The following is an 8,952-nucleotide window of genomic DNA, read 5'->3' as shown; positions in this document are numbered from 1 at the left end:
CCTGGTTGGAGGACCAGCCCTGGGAGGATGCTGAGGGTGGTGGGTGGGTGGAGGACCAACCATGAGAGTGTGCCAGGGGTGCCTGGTAAGAAGACCAGCTCTGGTAGTATGTTGGGGATGGCTGGTAGGCAGAGGACCAGCCCTCCATACAGCTGTTTCGAGAGGAAACAGCATCGTGTTTGGCAATAGCTGCGTCTCCCCCACCTGTGTGTGGAATAGCAGGTGTTCTGGAACTGTGTCGCTGGCGGATTTTTGCCTCACCTTCACGGTTCTCAGGCTCCTGGAACTCCAAAAGAGTGTGTCCATGCTGAACTGGCTGTGATGGTAAGTCACGAACCTCCAGGAGGGATTTTTTAGCCACGGCAATCTGCTGTGGAAGCTGCACTCCCTGAAGTAAAGAATCCCGTTCAGTTCTCTTTTGGCGATCATGCAGCCTGCAGAGACATAAAACAAAACACACAAGAGTAATTTTTTCAGTGTGTTAATTGTTAAAAAGTTTGTTCAAATATGCAATTCAATCAATTTATGAAGATATTAAAGATTAACTCACCAGGAGGACACAGTGTTGTTGTTGATGTTTACCAGTACCAGGTCACTCCTGTCCATGATCTCTCTGCAGTCCTCAACTAGCTGCTTGATGTGAGAGTATGCCATGACAATGGACTGCGGTATGGCAAATGTCCTCCCTTTATTGTCCTTTGGCCTATTTCTGGCTTCCTTGTACTCTTTGTACAGCTTGAGAGCAACACACTCTGAAATTCTGTTTTGGTCTGGTCTGTGAGCAGCCTGACCATGGACCATGAACAATCTGCAAATAGATGACCAAATCACATAGTGCTCATTATATATGCATGTTCACATATTGACATAAATATATTGATACAAATACTAAAGAATACAGCTATATGAGATGTAGATACCTCTCAGCTGCTTGCTGGCCTGGAGCAGAGCCACTGCGCTTTCTTGAAGCCCTCCAAGGTCCTGGCAAAGTTGTTTTTTTGCTCTTGAGGGTGTATCTGGTGGGGGTCTGGTCAAAGACACTTAGATGTGAGTATAACCTCAAAATCTCTGCCACTTCAGCGTTGGAGAGTGCTGTTATAGTTTGGTTAAGCCCAACCAGATAACCTGCCAAGGCATCAACTGCCTCCCATCCAGGAATCCCTCTGGCATCACACCTAGTGTCCTGTTACAAGAATTGAACCAATAAACCCGATTTTAAACATCTGGTACAAGAGCAAATATAAAGAAGCCCACATTTCTAATGGTGAAACATTATCCACTTTACCGTAGCTGGAGTGACAAGCCTGGTAGAGGTATCACTCTCAATTGGGGAGTGGACGGGACTTGCAGAGGCATCTCTCTCGTCAATTGGGGAGTGGACGGGACTTGCAGAGGCATCTCTCTCGTCAAATAGGGAGTAGACAGGCCCAGCAGAGGCATCACTCTCCTCTAATGGGGAGTAGACGGGCCCAGCAGATGCATCACTCTCCTCCAATGGGGACCTGGGATCTGGCCCGGGCCTAGGGCCACTGCTTCTAAATTGCTGAGGTGATGAATAAAAGTATACACAGAATAAAGAATAAATAAAGAATAAATAATCTAAAAAAAAAATTAAAAAAATGTTGTGTCTGTTCTACATTAAAAATGAACTGTTTATTAGTTTTCCAATATTTTTTTGATGTCTGATATACTGTTGACATAATATTACCTGCAATGTGAGGTCATGAGCCTGTGGTACGGTCACATCAGGACATTCGTCCTCGAGGTCTTCATCCAAGATCTCAGGCAGGATGTCACCAATACCAATCTGCTCGCTCAGAAGATCTCCTCTATTGGACTGTGCCAGAAGATACTCTACAGCAATACGCTCTCCTGCAATAAGTATTCACCAAGGGAAAAATTATTGTTTACTTGCCTACCATGTCACAGTATAGGTCTGATCATCATCAACAGCAGACTTTTCTTACCGGTAGGTTTCCCAGGGGGGATAAACTCTGGAAGAAGAGGTTTTCCCAACACTTTGTTGCTGAGCGCATTCACATTGGACATCAAACGAATGTTATACAGCTTTGTCCTGGATGTCTCAGTCATAGAAAGTGCTTGTGCTGACCGGTTTAAATTCCACCTTGACACACCCTCAAGCATGTACATCTGAGTGTGCAATGCATTGCATCTCCACCCTGATGAGACACAAACAGGATCACTGATTACAACAAATTACTATAATATTATGTCAACATTCAAAAGCAAAATATACCATATGTAACAAATTACTACAATATTATGTCAACATTCAAAAGCAAAATATACCATATGTGTGTGAGGTTTTAACATGCCTGGAATGAAAGCACACTGGTGCTTATGAAAGCTTTCCAGAGAGGAGGACCCTCTGCTGCATCTTAGCACATCCAGTGTCTTCTCTCCTTTCTCCAGCCCTGACCCAATGTTTGTGTAAAGCTGCACTCCTGGTGGATCCTGGATGCAAGCAAGGTGCTTTTGCTGTACCTCCCACACTTGAGACATGCGTTCGTGGTTAATAAGGTGCAGCCCAGTGCCGTCCACAAGGTGCCACATGGAGTCAAGAAGACTTTTGATGAGGGCACGGGTCTCCTCCACTCCCCGGGTTTTCCTGCGGCAGTGTTTGGCTAGCTCTTTAGAGCTGATGCTCGCCAACACCTGGGCATCTTTTGGCTCGTGGCCCTGATGCTTTTGCCTCAGCTCAGACCGCTTCGCCTCTTTCAGATGACTGATGTCCTGGTAATCCCACTCAAAAATGCAACTCGACAATTTGGAGCAGAATGTACCGCACAGTGGATGGTGTTCCGTGGTGAGACCGTTGGTGAATCGCCTCATAAAGTGGAACACATCCAACCGCACAGTGGACATCCATGGCCGAAACCAATGGAGAACTGGGCTCACTCCTGTGTAAATTCACAAGATCATGAATAATTTTTTTGGGGGTTTGTATTGTCACTAACTGCCTTAATTTGGCACAAAAAAAAAAAACATCAACACAAATTACAGGTAACCCACCTCTGTCACTGCAACAGTCTCTATCCACATAGATGGCAGCTGGCTGTGGCTCACCAGCATCCCTGTACCGTTGGACGATGCCTTGGCACAGGTCATTCAGCCCAGCCCCCTCGCCGGTTGTGAGGACAGAGTTGAGGACCTGACCATACTCGTTCCCCACATTGGACATCCATGTTGCCGTGTTCTCAATCCCCCCAGCCAGTTTTTTGGTCACCTATTATAATAAAAGTATATACATCATTAGCACATATATTTTTATCAAACCCTAAAAGAACAAATGAGCTCAAGCTTGTATAGGTTTACATTTACCTTCTAAGTGGAATCGAGCTTCAGAATTCTGCCAAACGTTGAAGTGATGACACCTTTGAGTTCATCAAGGTGACCGACAACATCGTTGGCATGCACTGTCTCGAACCACTGGGCCAGGGGCAAGGGAGAGAAGGGTGGTGGCGGGGGATAAACAGCCTGGGACTGTTTCAGGCAGGATCTCTTGTGAATTTCACAATCTGTGAAATATTCACAGGATCTCCTAGCCCACTCCTCACTGTGTGCCTCTTGAAAGGCCTGCTGCAAGTAACTGGAGCTATTCCCTGCTGTTCTAGGACGCAAAAGTGTCACACATTTTCTGTCCAGTGCCAGATGTGTAGTCAACATAGCAGGAAATTTGTTGCGGTTAGAGGGGTCAAGTTGCTTTAAAATGTCACTACTCCAAGGACACACAGGTTGTTTGCACTGGCTGCACCTTGGGTAATCTCCCCCTATTAAATAGTACTTGCTATCCACATCAATGACCTCTCTGACCTTGGTGTAAATGCCAGAGTGGTGCATCTTGCTGTTGCACAGAGTGCATTTCAGAGGGATGCCCCACATGCGCATTGGTGCCCACAGGAACATCCTCTGTCGAAAGTAATCATGTGGGTTTGGAGGTGCCACAGATCTGATTGGGCTTGGGGGGTGATGCCAATTCTCCCTGACATTCTGTCTCAGCTGCCCACTTGCGTCATAGAGGATGTGGGCAATCCACTCCCGATCACCTGGCTTGATGACCCGGAGGAACGGCTTTGGCAAAAACCTGGCCCGGCTTACCTCTGGAAAGCGCAGAGGGACTGGGAGCCCTGGTCCTGTGTGAGGAGGAGCAGAAGCAGCAGAAGGAAGAAGTGCTGTGCCACTCTGAGTCGCTGGTGCCATCTCAGATAGTGTGGAAGGGGTAGGAGCAGGAGCAACTTGGAGACGGATGGTCTGTGTCATCTCTTGGGCTGGGGTAGTGGAGGGACGGACTGAAGAGGTTAGAGGAGAAATGTTTGGGAGGTCTGTGGGAGATTTTAAGACATGACACTTCTCAAGGTGCTCTGATAACCTGACAGCACCCATGGCCTTTGTGCCGCAGTGCTCACACTGCTCCTGGACATGGAAGTCTGACAGGTGCTGAGTAAACTGGTCAGAGAGCACTTCCTGAGCACAAAGGGAGCATGTCAAAGTATTATCACTGCTCCCTGTGTGCTGTGGACCTGCTGCGGCCCCTGTCTGCTGTGGACCTGCTGCGGCCCCTGTCTGCTGTGGACCTGCTGCGGCCCCTGTCTGCTGTCCTGACTGGGGGAAACAACATGTTGTATTTACTCTCTACCCTCATTTTGTATTTATCCTCTAAATCACACAAAACTCTGCATCAAAACAGTGATTTGGAGAATCAAGCACATACAACGAAGAACCAGCCATGGGGAACAGCTGTAGAGCAAGCATTTGTCAGCATCTTTGTCTCACATCATGAAAGAAGCTCTTTGGAAATGCACCAAATACATTCTTTTTTTATTAATATTGTTTAATAATATTATTAATAATATTAATATTTGTCTCACATCATATGTTTAAGATTCAATGACATTACTTACATCATGGTAGCCACATTTGCAGGGGATCTTTTTCCCAAAAATGTCTTTTTTTCTGACCGTTAGGCCAAATGCAGGGGTCAGGGGACAATTCTTTATCCTCTCTAACACTGCCTTCCAACGTCTGCTCCCAGGTCTCTGGCCAGTGGAAAATTTATATTTCCCCTGGGCAAACAGCATCATGACGCCGGTCCAGAATGAATCTGGCTTTCCTTCCTTTGGCATCTCTATAGGACAAGAGGCAGTCATTAGGCTTTTGTAGGGAATATGTAGGCCTACATGCACAGACAGACAGACAGACAGACAGACAGATAGATAGATAGATAGATAGATAGATAGATAGATAGATAGATAGATAGATAGATAGATAGATAGATAGATAGATAGATAGATAGATAGGAAATTAAGCAGCTACAATATAAGGTTGTATGTTTTTTTTTCCACAGTCTCAACTTATCTGGTCAGGAATATTTCAAGTCTTAAGTTTCTGAGACCCTGTTTAATTTATATTGTTATGTTAATTTTTAGGTCTTAGTATTCGGGCAATTTGATAAGATATGGGATTAGTGCAGCCATAGTATTGTTGTAGCCTAGCCTATGTATCGCAGTCCAGTTTGTTGGGAGCGGGGCAGCTCGTTGGAATGGTAAGACATTTGTTTTACTTTGGTAATTGTTTGTTTCTTTGTTTGTTCATTTGGCGTGGCAATATACAGTAGGTTGGTTGGTTGAGCAGGGTAAGTGAAGGCTTGTTTATTGGCATTTGAAATAAATTTGTAGGTAACTTGTTTTTTTTACAAATTAGTTATTGTTGTTCTGCAGTTAACAGATAATCCAGGTGACTGTTGTGGTTCCTCGTATGCGTATTGCTGATAAAAGTGGTTGGAGTTTTCTCTTGTAGGCTGTAGCGACGGTCCACTTTTGGGCTTGTTGAGCGGATCCTGGGTAGTGTTGTGGTGAACGTGGGTGAAGCTTTTAGCTTGGGAGCATGTCCGTGGTTTTGGGAGGGTCGCTAGTGTGCTAGTTGCTCTTCCAGGCCAGCGGTCATTAGTGCATAAATACCCACCACAAGTAACTGCATGAAGACTAGGGATAAGTTAGTTAGTTGGGTTGATTAGGATAGTGGGAAAACTCCATACTACGTGAGATTTAGTTCTCTTAGTACGCATGAGGAAGCTGCACTGATTTACTGGGTCTGTTGCTGTGGTGTTGATGAGCCAGTTGTAATTTGTTGTAATGGCAGATTGTGATGCGTTTATTGCAGCTCCGTCTGAAGAGGCGTTGGAGCGTTGTACTAGGGAGCAGCTACTGAAGATTGCAGAGCACTTCTCTATAGTGGTAGGTGACAAACGCCTTAAAGAGAACATTAGGGTAGTTTTGAAGGCTGAGTTGAGAGAAAAGGGTGTGTTGCCTGTAGACGTGAAAGATGATTCTCCAGTTTTCGCTGGTGCACTTATCCAGACTCAGGGCTTAACGTTTGACCAACAGAAGGAACTGTTGTTGATTCAGCTTGAGCATGACAAATGTAAACATGAGTTGCAACTCAAAAAGCAGATTGAGGTGGAGAAGATTCGGCAAAAAGTAGAGCAGGCCAAACTAGATCTAGAAGGGCACCGCTTATCTTTGGCAAATGATAGTAAGGGGTCCAGTGAAGATCAGAGTAGGCAGTTGTGTTCCTTTGATATTAATAATTTAAGATTACTGCCACAGTTTAATGAAAGGGACCCGGATACTTTTTTTGTATTATTTGAGCGTGTTGCCAGTGCTAGAGGTTGGCCTGATGCAGATTGTGCTTTGATGCTTCAGTGTGTGCTGACAGGACGAGCACAGGAAGCTTATTCATCCTTGAGCGCAGAAGATAGCTCTAGCTTTGTAAAAATCAAGTCTGCCGTGTTAAAGGCATATGAGCTGGTACCAGAAGCGTATCGCCAACGTTTTAGGTCCTGGGAGAGACGTACTGGTCAAACTTATATGGAGTTTGCTCGGGATGTAACTAGTCATTTTAAACGTTGGTTGGCTGCGCTGGAAGTCACCACTTTTGAGCATCTGTGTGACCTTGTTGTTTTGGAGCAGTTCAAAAGCATGCTTCCTGGTTACATTGCAACATATGTAAGTGAGAGAAAGTGTGTCACGGCGGCGGGTGCGGCTGCATCAGCAGATGAGTATTTGTTACTCCATAAAGGGAGTTTTAGAGCGCGTGCTATAACACGTGAGCGTTCTTGGAGAGCTGATGCGCCAAAGTTAGAAGCAGTATCGCAAAGTAATGTTGACACTAACTGTAACTACTGTCATGAAGAGGGTCACTGGAAGGCTGATTGTCCACTGCTGCATTTTAGGAATAAAACTGTAATATCTAAGGTTAAGCCTGTGGCAGTAGCTGCGCCGGTTGTTACGGACTGTGTATCTGAGTTGCTTACAGCGGAGCTTGAACCGGATGTCTTGGCAGCTTATGCCCCTTTTATTAGAGATGGGTTTGTGTCACTGGTAGGAAGTGAGGCTAAGGTTCGAGCAAAAATTCTAAGGGACACAGGGGCCTTTGACTCTTATATTGTGGGATCTGTGTTGCCGCTGTCAGAAGAAACTGATATGGGTGACTGTATTCTAAGTCGTGGCATGGGTTTAACTGTTTTGCCCATACCGTTACATAAGTTGGTCCTGGATTGTGAACTGGTGAAAGGAGAGGTAGCCGTAGGTGTGCGTCCAGCGTTGCCCATTGAGGGGATTCATTTCATTCTGGGTAACGGGCTGGCTGGTAGCCGTGTTTGGGCTGACACTCCTCCCTTGCCAGTTGTTACATCTTGCCCAGTTAAGTCTGTTGTTGACCAAATTGCCGATGACTTACCTCAAGTTTTCTCAGCCTGTGTAAGTACCCGAACTATGAGTAAAGCTGAGTCTGAGAGGGAAGCTGATGGGAGTGAAATTGAGTTTGTGGCTCCATCATTGTCGGATTTTCCACTATCTGTGTCAAAAACTGAGTTGTTACAGGAACAGCAAAGTGACTCTTCCCTTAAAGAAATGTTTGACTGTGTAGTATCTGCTAAGGAGATCAACAGTGTAGCAAGTGGGTATTTTGTACAAAATGGCTTGTTGCTCAGGAAATGGTTGATTCTGGGTACTGACTTTGTTGGAGATGCTGTCGTTCAGTTGGTGGTACCGACTAAATTTCGTCCTCTTGTTTTAAAAGTTGCTCATGATGAGAGTGGGCACTTTGGTGTGAAAAAGACTTCTCTTAGCATCTTGAAGCAAGAGAAGCTGTACAGGAAAGTACAGGTTTTAGTCCTAATGACTTGGTTTTTGGACACAAAGTGCGTGGGCCCTTGGCTGTTTTAAAGGATGGCCTGGTGGAGGCGGAACCGCCCAGAAATTTGGTTGATTTTGTCAATGGCTTTAAGCATCGTCTGTTTGTAGCAGGTGAAATGGCCAGGGAGAAATTGCAAGTGTCACAGAGTAAGATGAAAAACATTTATGATCGCCGTGCGGGGCATCAAGAGTTTAGTCCGGGAGATCAAGTTCTTGCACTGATGCCTGTTGTGAGCTCGCCGTTTCAGGCTAAATATGTTGGTCCTTATACAGTTGTTGAGAGAAGGTCTGACCTGAATTACATAATTGGAACACCAGGACGGAAAAAGTCAACACAGTTATGTCATGTCAACCTTCTCAAGCCATATTATAAACGTGAGGCGGAGGTAAGCCAGACAGTGAGAGACGAGGTGCATCCTGTTCTGCTTGTGAGTTCGGTGTCAGAATCACAGGAGGCAGATGGAGTGCCAGAACCAGATGACAGTTTGTTGTATGGTCGTCTAAAAAATTCGGAGACACTTTGTAACCTTGATAGTCTGTTGTTGCATTTGACTGAGTCTAAGCGTGGTGAGTTGTCTGATCTGATACAGAAATATCCGTGTCTGTTTGGCGATGTTCCTACATGCACAAATTGGATCGAACATGATGTTGATGTTGGAGATGCACAACCAATTAAGCAGCGCTTTTACCGCATGTCTCCAGAGAAACTTAAACATCTAGACTCTGAAGTTGCTTA

Source organism: Rhinichthys klamathensis, unplaced genomic scaffold, assembly GCF_029890125.1.
Source record: "Rhinichthys klamathensis goyatoka isolate OS25496 unplaced genomic scaffold, OSU_Roscu_1.1 h1tg000011l_1, whole genome shotgun sequence".
Lineage (NCBI taxonomy): Eukaryota > Metazoa > Chordata > Actinopteri > Cypriniformes > Leuciscidae > Rhinichthys > Rhinichthys klamathensis.
Note: the sequence above shows the minus strand (reverse complement) of the source record.